At 46.6% G+C, this 17,216-nt stretch overlaps 1 protein-coding gene and 1 pseudogene across 2 annotated transcripts in view; both read left to right on the top strand.

The window, feature by feature from the left end:
* LOC147027096 (uncharacterized) overlaps positions 1-17,216 on the top strand; it is a 547,644-nt gene that overhangs the window by 285,178 nt on the left and 245,250 nt on the right. The window lies entirely within an intron of this gene.
* On the top strand, positions 489-16,593 carry LOC147027098 (uncharacterized; annotated as a pseudogene).

Genomic DNA, 17,216 nt, shown 5'->3' with positions numbered 1-17,216 from the left:
ATCATCCTCATCATTGTCACATGGAGTGTTTGTGCAGCCAGAGCCCCAGCAGTTTCCACAAGCTGGAGTGCACTCAATGTTCTGCTTCTTGCATGTGCATCTCATGGTGCTACATTCAGCCTGGCAGTTGCACCTAATGACACGTTACATCTTTTCAGGAGCTGGAGCTATTGATACCTGACGTGGCACAAAACCCTTGTTACACTTCTGCCAACCCCAGTCTGTGGAAGATGTATGCAAGTATGACGTCTTGAAACGAATCAAAGACCACCTTCAGAAGCATACCGAGTCTGCAAAGATATCTTCTTGAACCTCAGCGCTCTGGGTTCAGTATATGGACATGCTAGACATTCTACGCAAATACATCCGGGCAGAGCGCACTGGAAACTGGGCACTACATCTACAGCCCATCCAGGAAATGCTGCCTTACCTGGCAGCCTCGGGCCACAACCTGTATGCCAAATCTGCGAGGGTTTATCTGCAGCAGATGTCCAACCTCAAAACTCAACATCCCAATGTCCAACAACGTTTTGATGAGGGGTTCCATGTGGTTCGACGAAGTGATTGCCTGTGGGCAGGTCTTTCATCTGACCTGATCATCGAACAAGTTCTGATGAGAAGTTTGAAGACCAGCGGGTGGCTCACATGAGGGCGAGGAATGACAGAGCAACAACGGCTGGTATGGCTACTATCAATGCCTGCCTGTGCAGAAATAAACCAGGCAATGCAGGAGCTCACAGGTGTGAACTACAACACTGGAGAGCAGAAGAAGGACATGACTTAGGCAAGACAATCTCGTGACTGGAAGGACACACTATCAGCTATTCAGTATTTATAGGAATGGAATCCATTCAGTAGTGATCCACGTCTGAGGAACATTGCCACTGGAGTTCATGCACACCGCACCGTCAACGTCGATACAGCACATGCTGTAGGAACCAAAATATTGAAATCTATGGATGGGAAAACACTTGCCGAGTACACATTTAAGAGGAAAGACCAAGTTGTTACCCTCAGCATGAAGTCATCTGTCAAGATTGATGGAGAGCAAGTCCAGGTTGACCCACAACTCCTCTTCCAGAGACTGATCACTGTTGCACAGACAGCAGAAGAACTGGAGTTGGCCTTCAAATATGAACTGTGCAGCTATCCACCAGCCCTCTTTGATTCCTCTCTTCAGCTCCGAGAAGCACACAAGCCAGTCTTTGCTGATGCCATCTGGGATCTTCTTGGATCCGATGTCCCAGCCGATATCCCCAATGATGAGCAACAGTATGTTTTGGATGGCGGGGCACTTGTTCAACGCATTCCATGGTCTCGTGGATCTACATACAGAGACATATGCCACCAGGACACTAATTATGTAACGAAGAAGTACGGAGATGCCATAGTCGTGTTTGATGGTTATGAGAGTACCAACACGAAGGACATGACACACCAGAGATGGTCTAAAGGGAATGCTGGCACCACTGTGACATTTACAGCTGACATGCGTCTCACAATGAAGAAGGAACAGTTTCTTGCCAACAGGCAGAATAAACAGCGATTCATTTTTATGTTGAGTGAAGAGCTTCAGAAGAAGAACTGTGAGACACACCATGCCTCAGGGGATGCTGATCTCCTGATTGTACTGAAGGCCGTGCAGTCTTCTACTGTCACCAACACTGTGTTAGTTGGTGATGACACAGACCTCCTCGTCCTCCTATGCTACCGTGCAAGCTTAGAATCCCACGACCTCTTCTTTTGTCCCGAGCCAAAGAAGAACACGAAGAAGCCTCGCATCTGGAACATCAAGGCTACAAAGAAAATGATTGGTACAGACATATGCAAGCACATACTGTTTCTACATGTTTCTACACATACTGTAGTTCTTGGGTGTGACACGACATCTCATCTTCATGGTATTGGAAAGGGAGCTTCCCTCAAAAAGTTCAAAGCAAGCAACACATTCCGAGACCAGGCCAAGGTTTTTGATACATATCCAGCTTCCGTATGTGATGTGGCAGATGCAGGAGAAAAAACATTGGTGGTAATCTACAATGGAAAGTCAACTGACAACCTGGACACCCTCCGATATCAGTGGTACTGGGACAAGGTGGCTAGGAGCTCCTCTCACGTGCAACCACAGACATTATCCCCAACATCAGAAGCAACAAAGTATCACAGCCTGCGCGTGTGGCTACAATTCCAAGAATGGAAGGGAGGTGCAGATGAACTTCTTCCGACAGACTGGGGTTGGCAGAAGTGTGACGAGGGTTTTGTGCCACTTCAGACCTCAAGAGTTCCAGCTCCTGAAAAGATGTTACGTGTCATTAGGTGCAACTGCCAGGCTGAATGTAACACCATGAGATGCACATGCAAGAAGCACACCATTGAGTGCACTCCAGCTTGTGGAAACTGCAGGGGCTCTGGCTGCACAAACACTCCATGTGACAATGATGAGGATGATGACGACATTTGTGGAGTTCTAACTTTAATATGCCTGATTTTTCTCAACATGTATAGTAAGTTTATAATTGATGTAGTTTCTGAGGTTAATGCGAATTTTCATTTTCATTTTGAATCTTTCGTTAGGCAGATGTGATTGCCCCGAGTGGAATTGTGAATTTTGTCATGTTTCAATGATTTACATAATTATATTTTCTTGCCATAGACTTGATTTCATCTTGTGTCTTCAACATTTCATTTTTTTTTTTGGTCCAGGAGCCAAAATCAGTATCAGGTAAATATATTTTTTTGGGGACAAAAAATTGACATTTTTGGACAAAAAAGCTATAATTTTTTATTTTACCCTCAATACATTTCACTTTTTGTAACTATTCTTGTATATCAATATACTGACCATAACTAGAAACAATTAGAATGCAGAAAGACATATATTTACATTTTAAAATATCAATCTTTACAATTTTCTCATTTTCCCGAACCAGGTGGTGGCCATATTGGCTTTCCATGATTTCATGACTTTCCCACCGGAGGATCCCTTAGGACTTTTTTCTGTCACTGATGACATATCCAGGAATCAAAATCTGTTGAGTTTGCTTTTGTTGCAATTTGTGGGAGGTCATCCGACATTTTGACTGTACTACCCAATACACAGCTTCCCTTGGACTTCCAGCCAGGCTTTTACATCATATATTTCCTTTTGCCCATATCTCAATCTCGATCTCAATTATTCAAGTCAAAAAAAATATAAAAATGACCGTTTTTACAGCCATTTTTTCCTGCTTTGCAGGGGTTTGGCTTTTTTCTTGAGGAAATTTTTTTTTTATGGCCGGATGCCCTTCCTGACGCCAACCCTGGTCGCCTCTTACGACACACAGGGATATGGCACACCTATTCTAACCGGGGCATACACCGGGACCAGTACACTGGCACTCATTTCGCCGACCTCGGAAGGATGACAGGCTGAGTCAACCCCCTGGTGTTAATTCAGCAGCCAACGGGGCTTGAACTCAGGACCCTGGGATCCCAAGCCGCCACCCTAACCACTAAGCCAACACCAGGCTGATTATTCAAGTCAAAGTAACCAAAAAATTGGTGCTGAAGAATACAGGTAAGTCATGAATGTGATTCTTAGGTTTTATGTATGTATATATATATATATATATATATATATATATATATATATATATATATATATATATATATATATATATATATATATACACAGATGTTTGGTACGACAGAACTTTAAGATGTATACAAACAAACACAACATAATAGTGACCGAAGCTTTTTGTGCTGCATTCTTCAGGGTAAAAAACGCAGCAAGTGAAGGAGGAAGTGAAGGCGCATGCTTTGCACGCAGGTCTCAATAAGGTAGACAATGATTGGTTCAACCGTAATGACGTCATGGTTAATCCGAATGCCCATTGGTCGGCTCATAATCTTCACCTCGAGCTCCCATTGGCTGGAGCAGAGTTCGTCGAAGATTGACGTATGCAACCGCATCCTGGAGAGAGGGGGGATGGGTTTCCCCGAAGGTCCATTCACCATTTGTTACCGTACTTCCCTTGATCTTTCCATGCTGAAAGAGACACAGAGATCGTACAAATTCCTTTTGACGACATAATATTGGATCGGTGGTAAGGATGAAGGTTGCTTCCAACATACGTTAATAAAACGAGCTCCGACCTCGGCTCAATATCCTGAACATATCTGCATTGTACTGATCTGCACAGATAGGGTTGGCAACCAGGTGCTGTGCAATGGCAGATGAAGCAGGTACAGTAGCCGGTGGTTGCTGGATATTTCTACATGCTCTCACTGGTTGTGTTCTAACCCTCACAATCTTTCTTCGAATCGCCAAGAGGATGTGTTGTTTGGTCCCATCCAATATTACCAATCATCTACGAACTCTGCTCCAACCAATGGGAGCTCGAGGTGAAGATGATGAGCTGACCAATGGGCATTCGGATTAACCGTGACCTCATTACGGTTGAAACAATCAGTGGCTACCTTATTGAGACCTGCGAATGAAGCACACGCCTTCACTTCCTCCTTCACTTGCAGCGATTTTTACCCTGAAGAGTGCAGCATGAAAAGTTTCGGTCACTATTATGTCGTGTTTGTTTGTGTTGATATATAGATATATATATATATATATATATATATATATATATATATATATATATATATATATATATATGTATATATATATGTATATATATATATATATATATGTATATATATATATATGTATATATATATATATATGTATATATATATATATATATATATATATATATATATATATATATATATATATATATATATATATATATATGTATATGTATATATGTATATGTATATATATATATATATATATATATATATATATATATATATATATATATATATATATATATATATATGTATATATATATATATATATATATATATATATATATATATATATATATATATATATATATATATATATATATATATATATATATATATATATATATATATATATATATATATATATATATATATATATATATATATATATATATATATATATATATATATATATATATATATATATATATATATATATATATATATATATATATATATATGTATATATATATATATATATATATATATATATATATATATGTATATATATATATATATATATATATATATATATATATATATATATATATATGTGTATATATATATATATATATATGTATATGTATATATATATATATATATATATATATATATATATATATATATATATATATATATATATGCCTGGTGCTAGGGCAGTGGCTTGGGATCCAAAAGGTCCTGAGTTCAAGCCCCGTTGGGCTACTGAATTAATACACCAGGGGGTTAACTCAGCCTGTCATCCTTCCGAGGTCGGCGAAATGAGTCCCAGTATACTCAGGTCAGGTATGGGAGCATGTGCCAGAACAGCACGTCGCTGCGTCCACTTTCCGCCGGTACTCCAGGGGCCTCCGTCTGGCCATCCCCCAGGCAGATGCCAGGCCCATCCCCATCTCCTTGAGATGATGGTCAACCTGTTGCAAACATGAGGCACGTGGTCGACCCACTGGCCTCCTCCACTCATGAGACTCCCTCGCTGAGAGAATCTGGTGAGCAGGATCAGAGTCAGGAAAACGAGCCACATGTCCATACAGCCGCAACTGACGCTCACGGACTATGCAGGTAACAAATCTCATCCGAGTCTCTCTCAGCAACCGCTCGTTGGACACAAAATCCGACCAGCGATAGCCAAGGATTCTCCGAAGAGACCTGGTACCAAAGGAATTAAGTCTCCGTCTCAGATCCTTGGTCAGAGTCCAAGTCTCGCACCCATAGAGCAAGACTGGAAGTACCAAGGACCTGAAGACTCGGACTTTCGTCCTCACGCACAGGTACCGGCAGCGCCATACCCCATGATCCAGTGAATCCATGACTCCCCAGGCCCGACCCAGACGTCTATTGACCTCTGACTCGCAGCCAGCAGAGACATGAATATCACTGCCAAGGTAAGTGAATCTCTCCATGACCTCAACATCCTCACCACAAACAGACACAGACAGGACAGCAGCATCCAAGATGTCACCGAAAGCCTGGATCTTAGTTTTGACCCAAGAAACCCGTAATCCCAACGGCTCCGACTCCTCATTCAGCACCACGAGGGCCCCCAAGAGGATGTCTAAAGTCTCCGCAAAGATGACTGCATCATCTGCAAAGTCAAGGTCTGAGATCTTGACATTCCCAAATGATGCACCGCAACTTTATCTCTCCGACATCCTCCCTAGAATCCAGTCCATACAAGTGCTGAAAAGTGTGGGGACAAGTACACATCCCTGACGAACTCCAGTAACAACTGGAAATAAGTCAGAGATGGTACCACCACACTTCACAGCACTCTCAGTACCAGAGTAGAGTTCAGACATCAGATCGATCAGTTTTGGTGGCACCCCACGAAGACCAAGAATCCTCCAGAGGGCATCCCGATTCACTGAATCGAACGCTTTACAGAGATCAACATAGGCTGCAAGCAGCCCCTGCCGAAACTCTCGTCTGCGTTCGGTGAGGACACGAAGTGCAAGGATACGGTCAATCGTTGACCTCTTTGGTGTAAAGCCTGACTGCTCTGGACGCTGGTGCTCAAGCAGATGGTGGCGAACCCTATAGAGAATTATCCGAGCAAAGACTTTGCCCGGCACTGAGAGCAGCGTCACCCCTCGGTAGTTGTTGTAGTCTTGGCGATTACCCTTCCCTTTCCAGAGAGGGACAACAAGGTCCCTCTTCCAGTCAGTTGGGATGATGCCTGTGTTCCAGGCAGAGCACAAAACTGCATGCAACGACACTAGTGCGGCATTTCCACCAGCCTTGAGAAGTTCGGCATGGATGCCACAGATCCCTGGAGCTTTGCCCCGTTTCAACTGGTTCACCGCAGCCCGTGTTTCCACAAGCGTAGGTGGACCACAGTTGATTCGAGGGTCAGCAACAGGGATTGTAACACCCTTGACGTCCAACTCGACAGTTGCGGGATCAGCCTGATACAACCGCTCAAAGTAACCGGCCCAGCGGGCCTTCACTTTAGACTCCTCTGTCAAGAGCCTACCACTCTCTGCTCGAACTGTAGTGCTCCGAGGGATGGGCTTGGATGAACGTAATGCGCGAATTCCCCTGTAAGCGGGACGAGAATCACCTGTCCACAGGTGATTCTCTACCCCCTCACAGATTCCTCGCACATAGGCCTCCTTGTCCACCCTCAGTGCACGTACAGTTTTATGCCTCAGCTCCCTGAACAGCTCAGCTCTGCCATTCAGCCTGGCCCTGCGACTCAGGTCAATGGTATCCAGTGTCCCTTGAGAGACAAAATTCTTCTTTGCCCTGCGGTGAGCTACAAGGCATCCACCGGCAACATCAAGGACGGTGGTCTTGAAGGCGCTCCACAACTCTTCAGGACCCCCCAAAGCACCCAGACCCCCCAAGTGTCCACTCAGCCTGTTCGCAAACTCCTCAGCTACTCTCTCATCCCTGAGCTTGGCAACATCCAGCCTCGGCTGGGATGGTACCATTCTCCAGGATTTAAGGTGCAGCTTTAGAGTTGCTACAACAAGCCTGTGGTCAGTATTGAGGAACTGAGCACTCCGGTAGACCCTGCAGTTCTGGGTCATCCTCCAACGACCGTCAATGAGGACATGGTCATTCTCCTTTGCCACACCACCAGCGTTGGAATACCAAGTCCAGCGATGAGCTTGTGGGCGCTGAAACCATGAACCAGCCACCCTAAGTCCATGACTTCTTGCAAAGTCAAGGAACTTAGTGCCATTCTGGTTCATAGTTCCTGACCCATGGGGACCAACACACACCTCATAACCGTCCCTATCAGTTCCAGTCGATGCATTGAAATCCCCCAAGACTAGAAGTGTATCTCGTCTGGGGCACTGATCAACCACAGACTCGAGTGTGGCGTAGAATGCATCCTTCACGGTGAGATCACTCGCCTCAGTCGGAGCATAAACAGAGACCAGGGAAATGACACCTAAGGAGTGACGAATCCTTAATCTCATAATACGCTCGTTGACCGGTGTTACCTCAATTATCATTGGGGTCAGCTTATTGGACACAGCTACAGCAACTCCTTGGGTCTGGTAACCATCAGAGCGACCAGACCAATAGTAGGTGTAACCACCCACCATTATCTCGCCGCAATCCGGTCTCCGAACCCCAGAGAGAGCTGAAATCCCGATGTCCAAACGCTTGAGCTCAGATGATAACAGAGACAGGTGATCATCCTCTCTTAGGGATAGGACATTCCAGGCACACACCCGAAGAGACCGCCTCAGGTTAACCCAAGGAGACCGCCGTCTGGTGGACGACACCTCAGCACCACTCCGACACACTCTCCCGCAAGCTGACCCAGGGATGTTACCCCGTGGTTTCCCCCCTATCATCAAAGATTGGGGGTCCCAAAGGCTTTGCCCCAATCCCGACATCCGGTGACCTGCCCTGCGAAGGGAAGCTGCACAGGAGGTACTTCCACCGAGTGGGTTTTCAGATTTTTTTGCGTTTTTGCGTTTTGCGGAATGAAGGGTTTTACGGTGGCCGGAGTGCAAATCCTGCCACCAACCTCCTAATAACAAGTGACCCAACTGCAGGAGGACGTCCGCAGACACAGTTGGGCACTAGATATGGATGGCCGTTGGCTCACAAGGAGCTCCTCCGCCCTTTGACAGGTTTTCTTTTTAATCCTGCTGGGTGTCCATATCCAAACACCCTCCTCACCAGAAATCCTTGTGGGGGAGACGGTTTAGTCGCCGACAACCCGACCATGGAACAGGTTAGTACAAGTTTACATGGTACCTGTAGCAGGTCACAGATCGAACCTGACCTGACAAACTGGGCCGGTGTATACCCGCTTAAAATTGGTGTACCATTTCCCTGTGTCGTAAGAGGCGACCTGGGTTGCGTCAGGAAGGGCATCCGGCGTAAAACATGTGCCAAATCACTATGCGGATCATACGGATGATCCGGTGTGGCGACCCCGAAAGGGACCAGCCGAAAGAAGAAGAAGAAGAAGATATGCATTTGTATATATATATATTTATATATATATATATATATATATATATATATATATATATATATATATATATATATTATACATGCAAGCATAACCATATACGTTTTCTCCATTATAATAAGATACACGTACACACTTAGTTCGACGAAATCAGTAGTTTCTTTAAATTTTCAGGTTTCACTCCAGATTTCGACACTTATTTAGTCCACCAGATCTGAGCCTCAAATCCAAAATCATATTTTGATGACATAATTTAATTCGTCTGTGAAAGTATATTGTGTTTCCAATACAATGCATGTTTGAATAGGCCAAATAAAAATGACGGCTAAGACCCCTGCAAGGTAAAGTTGGGTTGACCATCGATAAGCCCTTCATGAAGGAAAGCCGTTAAATATTTAAAAAGGGGTGTTTAACTTTACCCAAATACCCACTTTTCATTTATGCACTTCCTTGGAGTTCCCTTAGGCCTAAGCCGCATTTGCTCTGCGGCAAGGATACGGCGGCCGTACGCCCTCTGAATTCACAGAAATGTGCGGCGGCCGCATAGTTTCTGCGGTCGCCTCAGGGTGGCCCCTACGCCGTTTGGCTATCTTTTACAGGCCGTAGGGGTCGCCGTGGAATTATAATGCGGAGTTCTAACTTTTTTCATTTTTACGTTCGCCGTAGCAATTCAACAAGCCGAAAAAAAAATGGAAAAAAAAATAACTAAATAAAAATTAACCCACTCATTACCATCCGTCTGGCCGCACGTTCGCCTTACCGCCCCCCTGCGGTCGCCTTGCGGGCACCTTGAGGCTACATTGCGTCTGCCTTGAAAATTCTATGGCCGCCGCAGGGCCCCCTTAAGGTCACCGTGCGACATCAAATCAAAGACCGTACGGCAACCCCACGTTTTCGGTCTCCACAATTTCTAAATACGCCATGTGGCTCCCCGAAAAATAAAAACATATGTGACTGCTACATTGTGTGACCGTGGAAATACTGTGGCTGCCGTATAATTGCTAGTGGCCGGAGATTTTGGAGACCCCACGGCCGCCGTGGCAAATGTGACTTAGGCCTTAGTATGCATGCAATGTTTGGGGGCACTCGGTTTTGTCGTTTTGGAGTTATGGAGGACGGAAACACATACACACACACACACACACACACACACACACACACACACACACACACACACACACACACACACACGCTGTTATGTGTGCAAAAAAACAATGCGGCGCCACCACCATGTCGCTCTTAATGCCTTCGAGGAAGAGAACATTTGTTCTCGAAACGTTCAGGTCAGGTCAGGTATGGGAGCATGTGCCAGAACAGCGCGTCGCTGCGTCCACTCTCCGTCGGTACTCCAGGGGCCTCCGTCTGGCCATTCCCCAGGCAGATGCCAGGCCCATCCCCATCTCCTTGAGATGGTGGTCAACCTGCTGCAATCATGAGGCACGTGGTCGGCCCACTGGCCTCCTCCACTCATGAGACTCCCTCGCTGAGAGAATCTGGTGAGCAGGATCAGCATCAGGAAAACGAGCCACATGTCCATACAGCCGCAACTGACGCTCACGGACTATGCAGGTAACAAATCTCATCCGAGTCTCTCTCAGCAACCGCTCGTTGGACACAAAATCCGACCAGCGATAGCCAAGGATTCTTCGAAGAGACCTGGTACCAAAGGAATTAAGTCTCCGTCTCAGATCCTTGGTCAAAGTCCAAGTCTCGCACCCATAGAGCAAGACTGGAAGTAGCAAGGACCTGAAGACTCGGACTTTCGTCCTCCCGCACAGGTACCGGCAGCGCCACACCCCATGATCCAGTGAATCCATGACTCCCCAGGCCCGACCCAGACGTCTATTGACCTCTGACTCGCAGCCAGCAGAGACATGAATATCACTGCCAAGGTAAGTGAATCTCTCCACGACCTCAACATCCTCACCACAAACAGACACAGACAGGATAGCAGCATCCAAGATGTCACCAAAAGCCTGGATCTTAGTTTTGACACAAGAAACCCGTAATCCCAGCGGCTCCGACTCTTCATTCAGCACCTCGAGGGCCCCCAAAAGGATGTCTAAAGTCTACGCAAAGATGACTGCATCGTCTGTAAAATCAAGGTCCGAGATCTTGACATTCCCAAACGATGCACCGCAACTTGATCTCTCCGACATCCTCCCCAAAAACCAGTCCATACAAGTGCTGAAAAGTGTGGGGGCCAGTACACACCCCTGACGAACTCCAGTAACAACTGGAAATAAGTCAGAGATGGTACCACCACACTTCACAGCACTCTCAGTACCAGAGTAGATTTCAGACATCAGATCGATCAGTTTTGGTGGCACCCCACGAAGACCAAGAATCCTCCAGAGGACATCCGGATTCACTGAATCGAACGCTTTACAGAGATCAATATAGGCTGCAAGCAGCCCCTGCCGAAACTCTCGTCTGCGTTTGGTGAGGACACGAAGGGCAAGGATACGGTCAATCGTTGACCTCTTTGGTGTAAAGCCTGACTGCTCTGGACGCTGGTGCTCAAGCAGATGGTGGCGAACCCTATCAAGAATTATCCGAGCAAAGACCTTGCCCGGCACTGAGAGCAGCGTCACCCCTCGGTAGTTGTTGCAGTCTTGGCGATCACCCTTCCCTTTCCAGAGAGGGACAACAAGGCCCCTCTTACAGTCAGTTGGGATGATGCCTGTGTTCCAGGCAGAGCACAAAACTGCATGCAACGACACGGGTGCAGCATTTCCACCAGCCTTGAGAAGTTCGGCATGGATGCCACAAATCCCTGGAGCTTTGCCCCGTTTCAACTGGTTCACCGCAGCCCGTGTTTCCACAAGCGAAGGTGGACCACAGTTGATTCGTGGGTCAGCAACAGGGATTGTAACACCCTTGACGTCCAACTCGACAGCTGGGGGATCAGCCTGGTACAACCGCTCAAAGTAACCGGCCCAGCGGGCCTTTACTTCAGACTCCTCTGTCAAGAGCCTACCACTCTCTGCTCGAACTGCAGTGCTCCGAGGGATGGGCTTGGATGAACGTAATGCGCGAATTCCCCTGTAAGCGGGACGAGAATCACCTGTCCACTGGTGATGCTCTACCCCCTCACAGATTCCTTGCACATAGGCCTCCTTGTCCACCCTCAGTGCATTTACAGTTTTACGCCTCAGATCCCTGAACAGCTCAGCTCTGTCATTCAGCCTGGCCCTGCGACTCTGGTCAATGGTATCCAGTGTCCCTTGAGAGACAAAATTCTTCTTTGCCCTGCGGTGAGTTCCAAGACATCCACTGGCAACATCAAGGACGGTGGTCTTAAAGGCGCTCCACAACTCTTCAGGACCCCCCAAAGCACCCAGACCCCCCAAGTGTCCACTCAGCCTGTTCGTAAACTCCTCAGCTACTCTCTCATCCCTGAGCTTGGCAACATCCAGCCTAGGCTGGGATGGTATCATTCTCCAGGATTTAAGGTGCAGCTTTAGAGTTGCTACAACAAGCCTGTGGTCAGTATTGAGGAACTGAGCACTCCGGTAGACCCTGCAGTTCTGGATCATCCTCCAACGACCGTCAATGAGGACATGGTCAATCTCCTTTGCCACACCGCCAGCGTTGGAATACCAAGTCCAGCGATGAGCTTGTGGGTGCTGAAACCATGAACCAGCCACCCTAAGTCCATGACTTCTTGCAAAGTCAAGGAACTTAGTGCTATTCTGGTTCATAGTTCCTGACCCATGGGGACCAACACACACCTCATAACCATCCCTATCAGTTCCCGTCGATGCATTGAAATCCCCCAAGACTAGAAGTGTGTCTCGTCTGGGGCACTGATCAACCACAGACTCGAGCGTGGCGTAGAATGCATCCTTCACGGTGAGATCACTCGCCTCAGTCTGAGCATAAACAGAGACCACGGAAATGACATCTAAGGAGTGACGAATCCTTAATCTCATAATACCCTCGTTGACCGGTGTTACCTCAATTATCATTGGGGTCAGCTTATTGGACACAGCTACAGTAACTCCTTGGGTATGGTAACCATCAAAGCGACCAGACCAATAGTAGGTGTAACCACCCACCATTATCTCGCCGCAATCTGGTCTCCGAACCTCAGAGAGAGTTGCAATCCCGATGTCCAAACGCTTGAGCTCAGATGATAACAGAGACAGGTGATCATCCTCTCTTAGGGATAGGACATTCCAGGCACCCACCCGAAGGGACCGCCTCAGGTTAACCCAAGGAGACCGCCGTCTGGTGGACGACTCCTCAGCACCACTCCGACACACTCTCCCGCAATCTGACCCAGGGATGTTACCCCGTGGTTTCCCTCCTATCAAAGATTGGGGGTCCCGAAGGCTTTGCCCCAATCCCGTCATCCGGTGAGCTGCCCTGCGAAGGGAAGCTGCACAGGAGGTACTCCCACGGAGTGGGTTTTCAGATTTTTTTGCGTTTTTGCGTTTTGCGGAATGAAGGGTTTTACGGTGGCCGGAGTGCAAATCCTGCCACCAACCTCCTAATAAAAAAGTAACCCAACTGCAGGAGGACGTCCGCAGACACAGTTGGGCACTAGATATGGATGGCCATTGGCTCACAAGGAGCTCCTCCGCCCTTTGACAGGTTTTGTTTTTAATCCTGCTGGGTGTCCATATCCAAACACCCCCCTCACCAGAAAACCTGGTGGGGGAGACGGTTTAGTCGCCGACAACCCGACCATGGAACAGGTTACTACAGGTTTACATGGTACCTGTAGCAGGTCACAGATCGAACCTGACCTGACATAGGTGATGACATAACCTGACCTGACATCGAAACGTTCGGCTTTAATAAATAATTTATTATTTTTTCTGCTCAGTGTGCTGCCTTTTACCAATATGACAACTGAGCTGCAAACCTTCTGACATGTACATAGGTATCATTGGTGGATCCAGGATTTTTTGAAAGGGGAGGTCCAGAAATCAAGTGAACAGGTACATAATATCCCAGATGCTGCGAGCGCGAAGCCACAAAGCCTGTGGTCCTGGACCTAATGCAGGACTCTGGAAGGTTTGGGATTTTAGATGCTATTGGGTGCACTCTGAGCATCTCCTGGCCATATTGGCTTAATGTTGTGAGGGGAAAACAAATCATTCATTTCCATTGTAAAATAAATTTTGTTTTCCTCTTTATTGTTCATTTGGACATGATCGAGTTGGAACCTGTAGCTTTGTTAATTTAAAGGGACACCAGTTACTCGACAATCCTCTTCAATAATTACTCTGAATGATGCTTTTGATGTCTAGAGTGTTTACCTGAAAGTGGTATCGCACAAAATCAAGTGTGATATGCAAATATGGGACTCGCCCATTCAGTGAACTTTCCAACCCTGATTTCTCCCAATGGCCCTTCTGGACTTGGTAACGCCAAAAATTCCTCCAAATGTGACCCATGAGTTCCCCCTGTTCGTCTTCTGCCCTAATAGCTTCATCTGTTACTGTGTTTCTCTCTGGCTGGAGACAACATCTCTCTGGCTATCGTCATGGAGTGCTGTATCGTCTGGCAGTTCAGTCAAGCTGGCTGGCAGGGACTGTAAGTTGTCCTCTTATGTCAAGACAGGTCCTTCATTTCCACCTCTCCTGATATTCATACTGCCTGGAAATCCTTCTACGCAAGCTTGCTTTCTATTATGAACATATTTATACCTTCTCAAATGCAATTATCATACCTATCCTCTCGCCCCGGGACACAGATCCTTGTGTTGATGCAGTTGCCTTCAAACATCGAGCCTTCTCTTCCTGGAAGGCAAATCTGACCAAAGGCAACCTCAGATCATTCCACAAAGCCCAGAACTAGTGTGTGTCCACTCTCAGAAATGCCAGAAAATAACATTTGTCCAACCCAAGGCTGAACTCTCAAACTTGTCTCCATCCTCTAAAATTTGGTGGTGCCTTGTTAAGTCTGTTTCCGGAGAATGCTCCCCTTCTTTTCCTTCCCTCTCTTCAAATAGCACCACAGCTGACTCCCCTCGTGAGAAGGCCGAATGCATCAATTCTATGTTTGATTCCACATCTTGTGGCCCAACTCCTCACTTTCTGTGCCCACGCTACTCAGTCACATCCAACTGCTCCAGGATGCTGTCTTTTGCACCTGAGAAGGTGAAGTAATTTCTGGCAACCCTCGACTCCAATTCGGCAACTGGACTGGACAGAAACAGCTCACATATCCTCTCTTCGTTGCTCCTCTTGCATATCGTCTCTCTGCCCTTTTCACAATATCATTTGTCCCAAGTCATCTTCATCTGCTTGGAAAGCATTCCAACATCACAGTATTATATAAAATGGAGAAACTTTCCAAATGGAGAAACGGAGAAACCGATCCCCTTTATGACAGACATATCAGTTTACTTCCAATCATCAACAAGGTCATGGAATTCATCATCGTAGTTGATATGAAATCCTTCCTTTTCTCCAACAGCCTCATCTTAGACCACTCAATCCAATTCAAACCAGGTTACTCTTCCTTGCACATGCTGCTCTTACTCTCCCAACAATATATGGAGGCCATCACTCGGATGAGATTTGTTACCTGCATAGTCCGTGAGCGTCAGCTGCGGCTGTATGGACATGTGGCTCGTTTTCCTGACGCTGATCCTGCTCACCAGATTCTCTCAGCGAGGGAGTCTCATGAGTGGAGGAGGCCAGTGGGCCGACCACGTGCCTCATGGTTGCAGCAGGTTGACCATCATCTCAAGGAGATGGGGATGGGCCTGGCATCTGCCTGGGGGATGGCCAGACGGAGGCCCCTGGAGTACCGGCGGAAAGTGGACGCAGCGACGCGCTGTTCTGGCACATGCTCCCATACCTGACCTGACCATCAATGTCAGTCATGAGATCAGGGCCATCTCTCCAGACATATCCTGAGCTGTCCATATAGTCTGACATCCTGGCTTGCTCTGTAAACTGTCTGCCTATGGTACACAAGGCCATCTACATGAATGGCTTACAAACTTCCACTCCTCTCATAGCCAACACGTGGCACAAACTGAATCCTTTCATCTCATCTCCCTGTCAAGGCTGGAGTGCCCCAAGGCAGTGTTCTGGGTCCAGTCCTTTTCCTGATCTTCTTCAATGACCTCTCTCAGGTCAGTTCAGGTATGGGAGCATGTGCCAGAGCATGACCTCTCTGACTCTGGAAAATCCCCTTTATCAATTTGCTAAATACTCGACCCTCTGTTGTGACATCCTTCATCCTTCAGACAGGAAGACTGCAGCCTCTTCCTTCTCTTCAGATCTTGAAAAAAATCACAACATAGTCAAACACTTTGAATATGTCTTTAAATCCTGACAAATCTCAAATTCTCACTCTCCTTTCCAATTGCACCATAGGGGCACACCCTTCCGTGTGCTTGCTTAACAATCAATCCTGTTGAAGAAGTTCAGTCACTCAAATTCCTCGGTCTCACTTTCAGCCGTGATCTTTTCCTTGGGAAACCACTTTTCAAAGATGGCCTCCAAAGCCAGCTGCCAAGTTGGCATCCTTCATCGCACAAGGCAAACTTGAACCTTTGACAACTTACAAGGCCTTCATTTTCAGCTTAATGGAGTACTGCTCTCCCCTTTGGGCCCTGCCTCGCACCTTGCCCTTCTTGATTCTGTGGAATACAAGGCCCTCAAAATCAGAGGATCTCCCACGATGAAGCTGGGTGTTTAGAACTGTTGCTTTCACATTGCAGACAGGTTGGTGACCTCTCTACATTCTACATCCTCCTTGCACCCTCTACCATCTCTTGATTCTGTCCGTCCCAGGTTAATGAAGGGCACACATGGTTTGCCAGCAATCATATTCTTGTTAAATTACCAAAATCCAGGCTCACTGCTCACCTTCACTCATTTGTTCCTCTTTTCTCTCAGTTGTGGAATCAACTTCCCCAGTCTGTTCAGTCCCATTCTTCCTTCCAGGGCTTCAAGACAACTGTTTGTTCATCCCCATCCATACTCATGACCCTGTTCCCAAGCACTCCCTTTTTCCAGTTCATTGTGATGTCCCCCCTCTTCCTCACCTCTTTTTGTTTGTTAGTTGTCAGTTAGTTTGTTACCTCTGCCACCAAAGGTGCTCAGAGGTTGTGTTTTCACCCCTCCCAGCAGGCACACAACGTTGTTGCAACGTCGTTTGCCGGTTCTATCCTGACGTC

The sequence above is a fragment of the Eptatretus burgeri genome, chromosome 5, assembly GCF_056783735.1.
Source record: "Eptatretus burgeri isolate ZD-2024b chromosome 5, Ebu_testis_v1, whole genome shotgun sequence".
Classification (NCBI taxonomy): domain Eukaryota; kingdom Metazoa; phylum Chordata; class Myxini; order Myxiniformes; family Myxinidae; genus Eptatretus; species Eptatretus burgeri.
The sequence above is the reverse complement of the archived record's forward strand: the minus strand, read 5'-3'. Positions and strand labels throughout refer to the sequence as shown.